This window comes from Rattus norvegicus, chromosome 3 (genome assembly GCF_021556685.1).
Source record: "Rattus norvegicus strain SHRSP/BbbUtx chromosome 3, alternate assembly SHRSP_T2T, whole genome shotgun sequence".
NCBI classification, from domain to species: domain Eukaryota; kingdom Metazoa; phylum Chordata; class Mammalia; order Rodentia; family Muridae; genus Rattus; species Rattus norvegicus.
The window spans coordinates 152,344,651-152,358,965 of record NC_141536.1 but is presented as its reverse complement, the minus strand read 5'-3'; the positions used below and the strand labels follow the sequence as shown (position 1 = coordinate 152,358,965).

General features: G+C 49.8%; 1 protein-coding gene across 2 annotated transcripts in view; it reads left to right on the top strand.

Annotated features, from left to right (window-relative positions):
* The window catches only part of Rims4 (regulating synaptic membrane exocytosis 4), a 64,095-nt gene that overhangs the window by 14,671 nt on the left and 35,109 nt on the right, over positions 1 to 14,315 (top strand).

Here is a 14,315-nt window from a genome sequence, read left to right as displayed (position 1 = left end):
GGCAGAATCCTTGTTGTGGCCTGGCTGTGGGGTCCCAGCTTAGCTTCTTGGCTTTGCTGCCATTCATAGGTTAGGGGCTAGGAGAGAAGGGCCCTCACCCAGTGCCTAAGACATGGTGCTCAAGAAAATATTAGTTCTTGCCATTGTCAGCAGCTATCAAGGACTCAAAGGTAGGAAAGGACTTGAAAGCCCAAAGAAAGGACCATGTAGTTGATGGGGTAGCCTTGGATTATACTTCATTATTAAATCTTGCACCTGAACTGATGGACAGTTGGAGCCCCTGTTGACTTTAGCAGGTATGGGTTATGCACTCAGACTTGGGGTTTGCAAACCTTAAAGACCTCTTTAGGGCTTGACGGGGAGGAATGGAGACAGTGGTCAGGATTGGCCTCCTTTGCACACGGTGGTTCTTCTCACATATACCTCTCCATCCCAGCCAAACCCTCAGCCAGGCCTGTGATGGGGCAGCATCCAGCTGCTTCGTGGGCCAGAGCACCAGAAAAAAGTCAGGAGTGTGTCACCAGGCTGGTCTGGTGATACTAGGAGGCAGGGAAGTGCCGGCTGGAAGGCAGAAACAAATTACTCTCGCAGAGCTGAGGCCGGGCCAGTTCCTGCCGTGTTACATTATTAAATTTGTAATCTTCGTTCTAATGCTTTCCAGCAGTGAATAAGAACCAAATTTAAAACGCTGGCTTTACGTTTCTGGAACGGGGTTCTTTGTCAAGAGTTCTTGAAACCCATAATTTCTCTCCAGAGGTGACTGTCTCAGTCTTTTTTAGAAAAATTAAAATAATAAAAAAAAGAAAGAAAGAAAAGAGAAAACTTTTCTTTAGTTAAAGGTTGAAGCTGGTGGGGTTGACCCCAGCTGTATGTCTCTAGTCCCCGAGAGGGCTCAAAATCAGGCCAGACCTGCAGATCCTCCCGTCTGCCTTCAAATTTGAACTCCCAAATCTGGGCTTTCTGGGGGAAGAGAATGGGAGAACCCTCAGGCCCACCTTTCCCCCAGGAGTTGTCACATCTCTAGATTTGTAAAAGAGTTTGGTAAAAATTGAGCCGGTGTTGCAGGGATCAGCCACTGTTCCTGTAACCTGCAGGCGGCTGCTGGCTTTGTCACTGCTGTCTTGGTCCCCGTTTTTCATCTGATATGAGGCTGCCAGACTCCTTGGGTTGCTTCTGCCTGCTCCCCCATCCAAGCCCTACCTCATGCCTAGGTATGAGGACCATGGAAGGGATATGTCATTTGTCCTTCACATGCTAGGTCAGATTTCAGGTCTGGGGACCCCAGAGTTCCCTACTTGAATGGCCATGAGCCAGTGGGTATATCCAGAGCCCTTCCCTGTGTTCATCTGGGAGGCTTGAATGAGTGAGCCAGAGTTAATTATTGCTGCCTCCCTTCTACAGCAAAATTGAGAGCCTCCTGAGCTACAAATAACATCGTTAAGCTTGTCAATCGCAGGTGGCCTTGAACCTTTGTGCAGGTTCGGACAGCACACAGGTGTGCAGTGGGGGCTGGGCGTGGAGACCAGGGGTGGGCTATGGCTGACATCCAGCACCCCCCTCACTTGCTGATCCGCCTCGGGACTCTGGGGATTCTAAATTTGAACCTGCCTGGGCCTTCAAGGTCATTATGCCATTACGAAGGCATATTTCTCAGAATAGAAGGAGGGGACATATTTTATTTAATAGCCCTGATTTATAACTTTTAAATATTTAGAATAAGTATGAGAGCCTCGTTTGTATTCCAGCCAGAGCCTTACGTATTAGGGCCTTTACCTCATCTTTTGAACTAAGAGTGAGATAGTGTGGCTTGGCCCTTCCAACTTCGTGGTCCACAGCATGGGACCAGGTACAGGAACCTGGATTAGATCAGAAAAAGTATGTCTTCCCATACCCCGAGACCCCTTCTCCAGGAGGGTGAGCTGCAGAAAGACAGCCCCTCCCAGGGTCCAGAAGGATACATTCAATGGGCAACAGCTTCTGCTAAGTCATAGCCACCCTCGCCTAGGCACCTTTGCTCAGGGCACAGCTGGCCAGAGAGTTCCCAGCATCCCTCAGACCAGGAAGAGCCTCAATCAGGACTCGAAGGGAAGGTACTGAGGCTCTGGGATTCTGAGCTGTTCCCACTGTTGTCATCCTTGTCCAAACAGGAGGTATGTGCCCCGGTCTGCCAGATACACTAAGCACTTCACCTCCATTATCCTATTGAGGTGTCAGATGGGGAGGGGAATACAGTGTCCACAGCATGCCCAGATAGAGAAACTGAGGCACAGAAAAGACAGGTTTGAATTTGGCCCAGGATTGTTCAGTGGTAATTTCAAATCCAGATCTGCCTGGTCCTTGAGTCCGTCAGTCTAACCACTGTCCCATACCACCCTTCATCATTCTTTTTTCTTTTTTAAACCTTTGTCTTTTACATTTATTAGTTGATCTTGTGGGTAGGAGCAGGGCATGGTGCAGTGTGCACATGGAAGTCAGAGGACAGCTTGTAGGAGGTGGCTTTCTATCATGTGGGTTCCAAGGATCCCACCCAGGTTGTCACACTAGGCCACCTTTCATTGATGGAGTCAGCCAGTAGTCACCAGCACTGTTTCCTGTGAGCCGCATCTTGAGGGGATGTTGCCATGGAGACAGAACCTTTCTGCACCCAGGGCAAAGACAGCAGGGCAGGTGCTGGGTGGCACTCTGGTGAGCTTAGGATGCTGAGAACTCCTGTGGTTCATGAGAAGCTGCTTACTTGCTGCAAAGTGACAGGCCACAAGATGGGCTTTCTGGGGACAAAGCAGATATATTATTTATATCTCCTGGGAGCTGTGGGTATAGGGAAACAGGGGTGGGACAGGTGGGTTGGAAAAGGTCCCGGAGCTTTTCCCAGTAACATCCTTCTCGGAAACCAGAATTACACCATTAGCTTCGGACTTAAGCTCTGTCTTCAGCATCCTGAAATTCAGAGAGTGTGGATGGAGAGGGAGAAGAGCCAGTTACACATACACTTCCGACAGGTTGGGTGGGATCTTGGCTCTGAGCATCCTGAACTGTGATCTTGTCCTAGCATAGGGGACCTCTCATTTCCAGGAAAGCAGAGTTGCCATTTACAGCTTTAAGTGTGTGCGCGCGCATGTGTGTGAAGTGCATAAACGCATGTGTGTATGTTTGAGTGTGTATGAGTGTGTAAGTGCGTAAGTGCGTAAGTGCATGTGTGTGAAAATGCATGTGAGTATGTGTGTATGAGTGTGTGTGTAAGTGCATGTGTGTGACTGTGTGTGAAAATGCATGTGTGTATGTATGACTGCATGTGTGTGTGAAAGTGCATGTGTGAATATGTATGAGTGTACATGAGTGTGTGTAAGTGCAAGGGTGTGTATGTGTGAAAAATGCATGTGTATGAGTATTTGAGTGTGTATGAGTGTGTGTAAGTGCCTAAGTGCATGTGTGTATGAAAGTGCATATTGTGAATATGTTTGAGTGTGCATGAGTGTGTGTGAAAGTGCATATGTGTGAATATGTGCAAGTGTGTATGAATGTGTGTATGTAAGTGTGTGTATGTGTGTGTATAGTGGTGCTGCATCCTGTTTGTGAACATAGAGGCCAGAGTTGCTGTCAGATGTCTTCTCTGGTTGTTCTCCAGATTTGTTTTTGGAGGCAGGTTCTCCTCATGGACCTAACACTCACTGACCTGCCTGGATACCCTCTGTCTGCCTTCCCAGCACTGATGTTAGAGTGTGCACCACCACATCTGGCTTTTACTTTGATGTTGGGGATCCAGAACCCCAAACTCAGAACCTCAAGCTTGCAGGGCAAACACTTTCCTGGCTATCTACCGGCTCCACGTTTTAACCTTGACACTTGTTGCAAACACACGCACCATTTTAGCTGCTATCTCCTTTACACACTGCAGTGTGCCATATGCCGAGGTTTCATGTGTGCTCCCTTGTGTGGTCCCAGGAAAGACCTTGGAAGGGCCTGCTCTTCTCAGTGGCTGGATCTGTACATACAGCGGATAAACAACTGTGTTGGCTTCCCAGGGGCTCACATGTTCAGGTGACACAGGGTATAGCCACAGTGACAACTTGAAGAAAACACAGAAAAAGAAAATAAAAAAAGTAAAAATCAAAACAACTCCAGGGCTGGGTTTAAGTCCCAGAAAGCATGGGCTGGGGATTTAGCTCAGTGGTAGAGCGCTTACCTAGGAAGCGCAAGGCCCGGGGTTCGGTCCCCAGCTCCGAAAAAAAGAACCAAAAAAAAAAAAAAAAAAAAAAAGAGCTAGGTCTAGTGTCACATGCATGTTGCCCTATTCCCAGAGCTCAATGACCTGCCAGCCCAGCCTGCTAGGTGAGTTTTAGGTCACTGAGAGATCCTGTCTCAAAACACAAGGTGGACAGACAGCTCCTGAGGAAGGACACCTGAGATTGACCTCAGGCCTCCTGTTGTACATAGTCACATTCATGTCCTTGCGAGTGTGCGAGGGGACACACACACACACACACACACACACACACACCACGCTCTGACATGGGTACACAAGCCCACAACACAAAGTGAGGGAAATCCTAATCTTTTGCTGCAAAAGTAGAAAGAAATTAGAATACACTGGGACTGTTTTCAAAAGAGGGAGGGAGGGAGACAGAGCGAGACAGAGAGAGACAGAGAGAGACAGAGAGACACACAGAGAGACACAGAGAGAAACAGAGAGAGAGACACAGAGAGACACAGAGAGGAGACAGAGACAGAGAAAAACAGAGAGAGACACACAGAGACACAGAGACAGAGACAGAGACACAGAGACAGAGAGACAGAGAGAAAAACAGAGAGACACACACAGAGAATAGAGATAGAGACAGTGACAGAAAGAGAGAATAGAGACAGAGACAGTGATGGAGACAGAAAGAGAGAGACATTGACAGAGACAGAGAGAGACTGAGACAGAGACAGAGAGAAAGATTGACAGAGAGAGATCGCATGCATGTGCACAGGGAGAGTTGTTTAAATTAAACCAGGGTTGTGCTATGACACTATTTTGTGAGCTGAAGCCACCGCCATTCAAAAATCTCCTCAAAAGGACCTTCCCTGGCTGGCCTTGCTCGGATTCCTAGGGTCAGACCTCGAACTGAATGCCCTTCTGCTGTTGGTCATGGGTTTGGCCAGGCTGCATGGGGACAGCACAGCGCCTGCAGCTTAGCTAGAAGGGCCGTGGTGCGTATCTATCTCTACCTTCCCAGTCCTTCTTCTTGTAAAATCAATCAGTAAATAAAATTTAAACCTGACAGACCTCCACAGGATTTTATTCTAGGCCTGGCCCTGCATTTCAATGCAAGAAGCAGAAGGCTCGTGAGCTATAAATAGCCCCAGCCTCTACTTCATAGCGGCAGGAAGCATTTGTAGGTTGCTCCTCCCAACCTGGTGACCTGGATTACTTCCTCCCTGCAGTGGCTGCGTTCCTTGCCACCTCCTGTCTGTCCCGCATAGAGCAGAGCAGGCCCTGTTTGTGAGTAGTTAGTGAGCACCCCCAACAGGACCACACCCTCTGGGCTGGGTGCTCAGGCTTGTGAGGGTAACCCAGTCTTGCCTTCCAGGGAAGGTAGGTGTAGACACAGTGGTCTACAGGTAAGACTTTTCTGGAGTAAAAGCTCAGCAAGAGGTTCCTTGGCTTTGGGAAGTAAAGGAGGCTTCCCGGGGAAGAAGCAGACCAGGTGACCATGCTGGACACAGTCCTGTACTTACCCGGCCTTCCCTGTTGCTAAGCAAACTACACACAGTAAGAGTGGGCCCTGTGTTCTGTTGGCCAAAATGGCTCATAAGGCTTCCGCAGTCTTAGGTAAAGGGGATGCCTTCCTTTTACTGATGGTCCTTGAGTCCTCGCTTCTCTGGATTCCCAGCTCAGCCTAGACAATCCAATATCTTCACGGAGCCTGAATTCACTGCCTCACAGGCGCCCCTGGTGACACTTGTGCTCAGCCACTGGGGATTCAACATGCCGTCCAGTCTCCATCTGGGAACCATGGCTCAGCCCCTTATTTCCCCGATGAATGAGGGCAGAGTCTCTCTTGGGTGCCTCTTGCTGGATCAACCTCTTGTATCCAAAGTCTCCTTCACCACCAGCCCTAACATAGTGATGGCATGGATGATCCAGCCTATATAGATACTTTTGTTATCTATAAAATAACTATGTGGAGAGGCCAAAAAAAATAGATTTCAAATGCAGCCAGACCTGAGTTCAAACATCTCCCTTCATCATCGTCATCGTCATTGACATCATCGTCATGGTCACCGTCATCGTAATGATCATGATCACCATCATCACCATCATCACCATCATCATCACCATCATCATCATTGTCATCATCCCACCCTGTAGGCTGCGTCTTTAACCTCTTTGTGTCTCGGTTTCTACATGAGTAAGCTGGGCACCTAATGGCTCTTGCAGTCAGGCCCCTGGAAGGTTGAAGCGAGCCTGTGTGAGAAAGGCCCCATACTGTCGTTACTACTCTGGAGGACTTTTGCATGGTGAAATCAATACCTAGAAAGTTTTCGCTGAGTGCTGTGTGACTAGCCCTGCCCTGGGTGATGGGCACATTGCGAGGACATTCTCTCCAGATGGCTGTTATTAGCAGCAGCTTTGTTGACCTTGTATTGTCACCGTCATCATTGGCAGGGTGGGTGGTACAGCGAGAAGACACGGGTCAGGTAGAGGTGCACAACTGTGGCTCCAGCACTTGAGAGATAGCAGCAGGAAGACCAAGAGTTCAAAACCAACCTGGGATACGTGGGACCCTGTGTTATAGAAACAAAATAAACAAGATGGGGAAGATGAAGGCCAGAAAAGTTGGGGTAAGGGGTCGGTTATAAAATCCACTCAGCTGGCAAGGCGGGAGGCCTTGGCCTTCCACATCTTTCTCTCCTTTTCTTTACCTGTATTAGATTCTCCCAACAGTCCCTACGGGAAGGGAGGAAGGAAGAGGGCTGGCAGATCATTGTGCACTGGCTACAGGGATGTCTTCAGCCTTAGCTCTGCATGGTTTCTTCTGTGCTGGACAGTTTAGGAACAGCTGTAGGAACCTTCCTCTCTCTGTGCACAGTATCCCTGCAGACCTAATTATGATGCCTTTGAGCATCTTGCGGACAAAAAGGGCCCCTGGGGAGCACATATACCTGGTTACTCAGTCAGCTTGGGCTCAGATCCGCTCTGTCAGCTGCAGGTGCAGCCAGAACCCTGTTCCCTGTCCAGAGCCCCATCCGTCTCCACTCTTAGTCACTGCCAAAACCAAAGTCTAATGTTCTCTCAGATTTCTGAGGCTCAAGGCTGGTGCTGGCGGGCTGTGAAATGTCCCCCGTTGTCAGTGTCCTCCTTATCCAAGAAAGTGAGAAGTCTGCTACTGTATTTCCTCTTCTAGGGAAACTGGGCTTTGGGCCTGCTCTCTCTCCACTAGACAGAAGGCCCTTGTCCTGGCCAGGAAACCTCAGACAACACCAAGGAAACTAGAAAAAGTGGTGTAGCCTAAAATGTACCTATGGTTACACTGTATCTGTGTTCACCCCTGGCGAGGAGTCCTAACAAACTCCTCTCTCTCTCCCTCCCTCCCACTCTTTTATCCTCCTTCTTTGCCGTGGTCCCACTTCCCTGCTCCTGGCCCACTTCTCTTGCCAACCTAATTCCTGTAAGTCCTCACACCTGGAAGCCCCAGTGTTTATAAAATGCTTATTTTCCGTTCATAACCTTGAATCTCATGGAAATTCACGTTAAGTGGTATCATTGTGTGCTGTGTTTTTCCCCTTGGGGGACATCAGAATTATTCTCAGGAGGAAGACAGTCCTTGGTAGATTGTCAAAGGAGTCCACGAGGATCAGGAACTCAGAAACTTGTGCTTCTGGTTTATATGGAATGGTGCTGGGTGTGTTAGAAGTCAGGGAGCTTCAGGCTATGGGGCCACTCTGCCAACCGCAGGCCCCGTGAACCTGTTGACTCTCAGCCTCCCGTCCATGAAGTTGGTGTAAGACCCAGAGAGTGCAGGACTGCTTCTGTCGTCAACACACTGTCACTGTCATTGTCAGAGTGGTCCTCACTGTATGACAGGCCTCCAGATAGAAGGGCCTGTCTCGCAAACTGTGCCTTCTCTTACCTTTCCTTCGTCTTTAAAATTTCCTTTTATTTTTAATTGCATACGTCTCTGTGGGGTGTGTGCACATGTGTGTAGGTGCCTGCAAAGACCAGATGAGGGTCTCAGATCCCCCGGAGTTCCAGGAAGTTATGAGCTCATGTGGGTGCTGGGAACCAAACCGAGGTCTTCTGCGAAAACAGGAAGTACTCTTAACTGCTGAGGACATCCCTTCAACCCCCCTCTCCTGCATATTAATCTCACCCCCTTCAATGTGTCCTAGCCACTTGTGCCAGTGTGTGTGTGCACATGCAGAAGTGTGCGTGTGAGGTCAGAAGACAACCTTAGCTGTCATTCCTCAGAGGTGATCCACTGGTTTTGTTTTTTTGTAAAACAGGGTCTCTCTTTGACCTGGTCACCCCTACCAAATTGGGGTTACAAGCACAGGCCACCACACTGGGCTATTTTGGGGGTTCAGGGGATTGAACCCTGGTCCTTATGCTTGCCAGGCAAGCACGTTACCAAATGAGCGATCTCTCCAGCTCTCCATTCTTTGCACAAACCACACATAAAGCTGCTGTGGGTTTTATGTTCCTCTCCCTGGAGAGGTATTCACACATTCATTCCTTTACTACCTTCGGGTCTCTTCAGTTTTCACTTTTATTTTTTATTTTTTGGCGACAGAATTCTGCTATGTAGCTCAGGCTACCCTTGAACTCACTGCGTAGTCCAGTTTGACCTTGAACGTGTGACAGTCCTCTTGCCTCAGCCTCTTGAGTGCTGGGGTTTCAAGTGTGTGATGCCACACCCTGCTTCCGTCTTCAGTTCTTTACCAGCTTATGCACGCCAGGTCCTCTGTGAGAGAACCTCCCACCTTCACCCCCTGCATATGAGTCCTCTGTCTGATGTCTGTCATGTCTAATGTTTGCAGACTTATGACCACGTGAGTTCCGATGCAACAGAATATTACTTGTCATATAAGACATGTCTAGAAAATACCTCGTAGCCTGGCAGTGGTGGTGCACACCTTTAATCCCTGCACATAGTAAGCAGAGGTGGGCGGATTTCTGTGAGTTCTAGGCCAGCCAGGGCTACATGGAGAAGTCCTGTCTTGAAACCCCCCCCCAATAAAACAACAAACAAAGAAACAAAGCAACAATCAAAAGCCTGGAGTGAATGAACAAGTGAACAACTCTTGTCTGGTCCCAGGTGGGATCCTTTGGTTTCTTACACTCCACAGACGGCTGTAATGTAATATTTCAACAAACTGTTTTTTCCCTAAAGGCTCCCAGTGCAGCAGTGAGATAGCCTGGGATAGAGTGGGAGCAGGCACACCTGTGCTATTGAGGCCCCTGGCAGACAGATGCCGAGGTGGGGCTCTGCAAAAGCACTTCCTACACTTGTAGCTGGCCCCTCTCTAACTGTCTCTTCTACCCAGACTGGAAGGGCCCAGGGACAAGGAACTCAGCTGCCATGCTCTGTGCTCTCCCCACTCCAACTCACTTGTCATGTTTGGAGCCCTACACCCAATGCTCAGTGTTCTCTCCCTCCCTCCAGGATGAGAGTGCACCTGTGTGTGCATCTAGTGTCTGAAGAAGCAATATGAGGCTGGGACCAGCTGACAGAACTTAGATATACTCAGGACGGGTGTCTGACCCTACCTGGGGAACCATGGGATAGAGCCATTGGGAAGTCTCATGGGAGGTGAGGACTCTCCTGTCCCTTGGCACATTGCCTGGTGCCTCACTTGGCTACCCATGTGGCAACTTGGGAACCATGGGAGGATGGTGGCATCCCCTCCCTTGGGAGCTGGGTAGCCCTTCTGTATTTCAGCTTCTACCTGAACCTGTGCCCTTGCAGTTAAAAATAGCCAGGGAAGGGAGCACAAGGACACCCTGTCCTTTGCCACCAACAAGGACTCTGCTACCTCTTCTCAAAGAGGTGTGTGTGTGTGTGTGTGTGTGTGACTACAGATCCAAGAAGGTAACACCTTGAAGAAATCATCCTCCTGTTATCTTAGAGGGCAAGCCCAAGCCTCTCGCTCTCCAGTCTAGTGTGAGTCGAATGAGCTATGGATGTCACCACTGGAAGGCTCTCTGGGGTGGCAGACATCTGGCAGGAAGTCCCAGAGGCCCTCTAGGCTTAGGACCTTGGCAGACATCACCAGTTAATCAAGTCCCTCTTTCCCAGGACCATGGCAGGCATCACCAATCAACCATGGCACTTTTTTTTTCTAAATCCAGACACAGTGTAAGAATTCTTAGCATGGGGGTATTTTAGGCAACAGCTACCAGAGGAGGAGAGAGAGAAGAGAGGAGAGGAGAGGAGAGGAGAGGAGAGGAGAGGAGAGAGAAAGAGAGAGAGAGAGAGAGAGAGAGAGAGAGAGAGAGAGAGAGAGAAGAGAGAGAGAGAGAATGAATATGAATATGTTGATCATCACCAATCTGCCAGAGGGATTGGCAATTTTTATGATGTCATGTGGAAAGTCCACAGCTGCGGCCAGACCCACCATGCCCGAGTCCCTGCTGGGGTCTTCTCTGCCCTTATTGCTTCCTTTTCCCCATCAGGAACAAGGATTTTAGGTGCTGAAAAATAGCTTTTAACCTGAGACTTCCAAGCCCTAAAGATGTCTGCGGTGCATTGTCTGTCTGGCAGGTTCTTTTCTAAGGGAAGAGGGAACAGCACTCATCAGCTCTCAAGAGGCTCCTACAAGACCAAGAAAAGTGGTGAAATCAGAAAAGAGAGGAGTCTTGCAGCTCAGTATGTGGGCCACAAATCAACAGCCTTGGCCTCACCTAGGACTTGTCAGAACAGCAGACTTTTAGGTCCCACCACCGCAAATCTGCAAAGTCAGAATCTGCATTTAACAACACCATGTCCCCCACCCCCACAGAGGACCTTTTGCACATTAATGCTGAGAGGTGCCAGGCTGAAATCCCCTGGGCACAGCCTCTGTGTGAAGCACCCGCTGCTGATTGCCAGGCACCTGTACAGGACTCGCTCGCTTGATCTGAGGCAGGCATGGTCTCTGCCCTCATTTGAGAGAGTGAAAAGAAACAGGTGCCACAGCCAAGCTGGGCCTACCAGCTCTTCAGGTCTGCTGAAGAGACATCTTTGTTCAATCTGGGGTCAGGGGAAGGGGAAGGACCCAGCCTGCATTTAGCCGGAAGTTTCTTGTTGGAAGGAGTTAGCTGACACATGGAGGTGCTGTCCTGCAGAGCAGTGCAAAGAGGGACTGGTCTTGGGATCTAGGGGCTAAGCTAAATAGGATCAGCAGCAAATATAGTACTCAAGGCTGCCATTTCTCCTAGCCCCCAGTGCTAAAGGCAGCTTGCCGGGGTGGAGTTGCTTTCAAGAGTGCTGCTGCTTGGTGCTCTCGGCTGGTTTCAGCTCTAAGGAAGTTGGCCGTATGTCAGTTGACGTCATGGAGATGGCCAGCCTGAAACACAGACAAGCAGCTTGCCGTGGTGGAGTTGGGAGGAAGGGACTCCATCATCCCAATCCTACCCTCCATCCCCATCCGTGTTCACCATTGTGGAGGACTAGGCTGTTCTAGGACTCTCCACTAGACCCCGATGTATGGAGAAGGAACTTAGTTTCCTAAGAAACCTGATTCCTAAAATCAGGTACATGCTTGGCAAGGCCAGTAATGGCTTGGGACCAGGGCCTTAGGGAGGCTGTGGCTTTGGATTCTGAGAACCTACCCCCCACCCCTAACCTCCCAAGGGACTCTGGTTATCAGTCCCAAAGGCTACCATGTGCTCAGTCTGTGGAGCGCTTGAGATATTCCTCTGTTCCTGTGTGTGGTATTGCTTGACCAGCTTCCTGCTGACTTGGTTCTATTGTGATGATTTTTGCTGATGCTTGCGTTTTTCCTTTCAGGAAAAACTGTATATAAGAGGCCGCACTTCTTAATAAGCTTGCTTGGCCTAAGACAGCTTGGTCACCAACCTCCTGATCCCAAAGTGTGCTATCTTCTTTATCTTCTGATCCCCTAGTCCTTCCTCTCAGGGATGTGCCACTGAAGAACAACCTGCTGGTCCAGGCCACCCCTGTCATGGTGTTTCCTTCCCAGGTCCCTGTTGGTGTTCAAGTACATTCTGAGATGAAGGCTTATCCAGGCTCACAAGCTAGCTCCCTGTTCAGCTACAGTGTTTTCTGTCCCTGACAGAGGCCTTCCCTACCCCTACACTACTGTCTCCTTGACTTTGTGGGCTCTGGGTAGGATGGGGTTAAAGTCAAGCCCAGGATATGAGATGATATGGATGGAGAGGTATATGTTTTACACACACACACACGCACACACACACACACACACACACGCACGCACACACACACACACACACACACACACACTTTCCTGGAATATAATCCACATATCATATATTTCACCTGTTTGGTATATATAGTATACAGTTCTGTGGGTTTCAGTATATCCATAGATAAGTAACTATCATCCAAATCAGTTGTGCAATTTTGTTACCCCCTAAAGATACTTTGTATCCGTGATTACTTTCTATCCCTCCTCGCTCCTGCCCTGGCAAACACTAGTCTTTTTTTTTTTTTAATTTTTTATTGGTTCTTTGTGAATTTTACATCATGCACCCCAATCCCACTCATCTCCCCACACCCTCCACCCTTGTAACCTCTCCACAACAGAGGAAAAAAACTCACTGTGGAAGCTGTAGTGTGTCACAGTGTGTCCCGTAGTATACCCTTTTGTCCACACTTAGTTGCTTGTAAAGTTTCATTGACATGACTTGGTCTGGTATGAAACTACTCTATGGCTATTGGAACCTCACTGGGGCTCTTCTGGGATGTCCTGTTGTTGCTCTGTTTGAAGATCCTGTACTTTTGGATCTATAAGACTAACCCGTTCATGCACTCTAGCAGTTCATTAGTGGGATAGATGTTCTGGTGGACCAACTCAAAGCCCTGGATCTGAGCCTGAAAGGTATCTGAACTGGTCAGCCCTCCAGCTCTCCCATGTTCACACCCTTGAGCCTGCTCACCCATAGCCCCCACATCTAGGGCCAGCTTTACTGTGCTGCCCAGGCAAGGTGCAGAGCCTGCTCTCTGAGTGACACAGTGAGGGGCAGGGCCAGCTCTCCCACACTGATGACCTCTGGGCCAGCTCTCCTGCCTGCTGTAGGATGTGGTAAAGCAAGGAACTTGGTCTGGGGGAGGGTGGCATCATCTCTCCCTCCTCCATGTCACTTCACAGCAGAAAAGTGTCAGGGCCAGCTCGCCCCCACCCCCGCCACCAGGGCCAGGATCAGGGTCAGCTCTACTGTGCTGCCCAGGTGATGTGTGGAGCCTGCTCTTCAAAGTGCTGCAGCCAGTGAAGGACAGGGTCAGCTCTCCTGCTGTCATGATCCCAGGGCCAAGTCTCCTGTCTGCCACAGGTAGTGAGGAGCAAGGGAGGAGGAGAGTATCTGTCCCTTGTCCACACACCCGGATGGGAGAAGAGTGGTAGGGCCAGTTCTCCCACCCCAGTATCCTTGGGGTCGGCTCATCCACAACTCCCAAAATGAAATGTTAGGGACAGGGTAGTGAGTGTTGATGGGTGGGGGCTTCTGTCCTGAGTACTGCAGCTGCTAGGGGACGGAGTTAACTGTCCTGCTCACAAGCCCCCCAGGGCCAGCTCTCTCATGATGCCCAAGGTGAAGGGTGGGGACAGTTCTGCACAGTCCTCAGACACCAACGTGTCCTTGAGCAAGCATCCCAGACTAGGGACATCTGCCTGGCCTTTGGTGGTAACAGACCCTTCTCTCAGTCTCCAGTTCTGCCCCTCTTCACTGTGCCTACATCCTTCTGTTTGCCTTTCTCTTCCATTTCTCTACCACCTATTTGCTCCTCTTAGTAGTGCCTCGGATCTCTGAGTGTCTGAGGTCACCTCAGGAGTGGTCTCAGGATGGCTATGCCCCACTCAGGCATTATGGCAGAGGGTAGGGATCATCTCTGGCATGATCTACTCCCCCAGGCCTGCACAGCGCCCAGTGAGTCATCATCTCGGGTTAGCTCCCTGTCCAAACCTAGTGGCGCCAGTCTGGTTGTCATCTTGGGGTAGCTCCTCACCTGGCTCATCTGAATGACCCCATGTGAGGGTCGTCTGTCTGTCCCAGGGCTCTCCATTCCAGGCGGGGTTCGTCGAGTCTCTGCCACGCTCTGGACCTGTCGGGGCCAGCACTGCACCTGGACTGCTGGTCCTCTCAGGCTCACTTA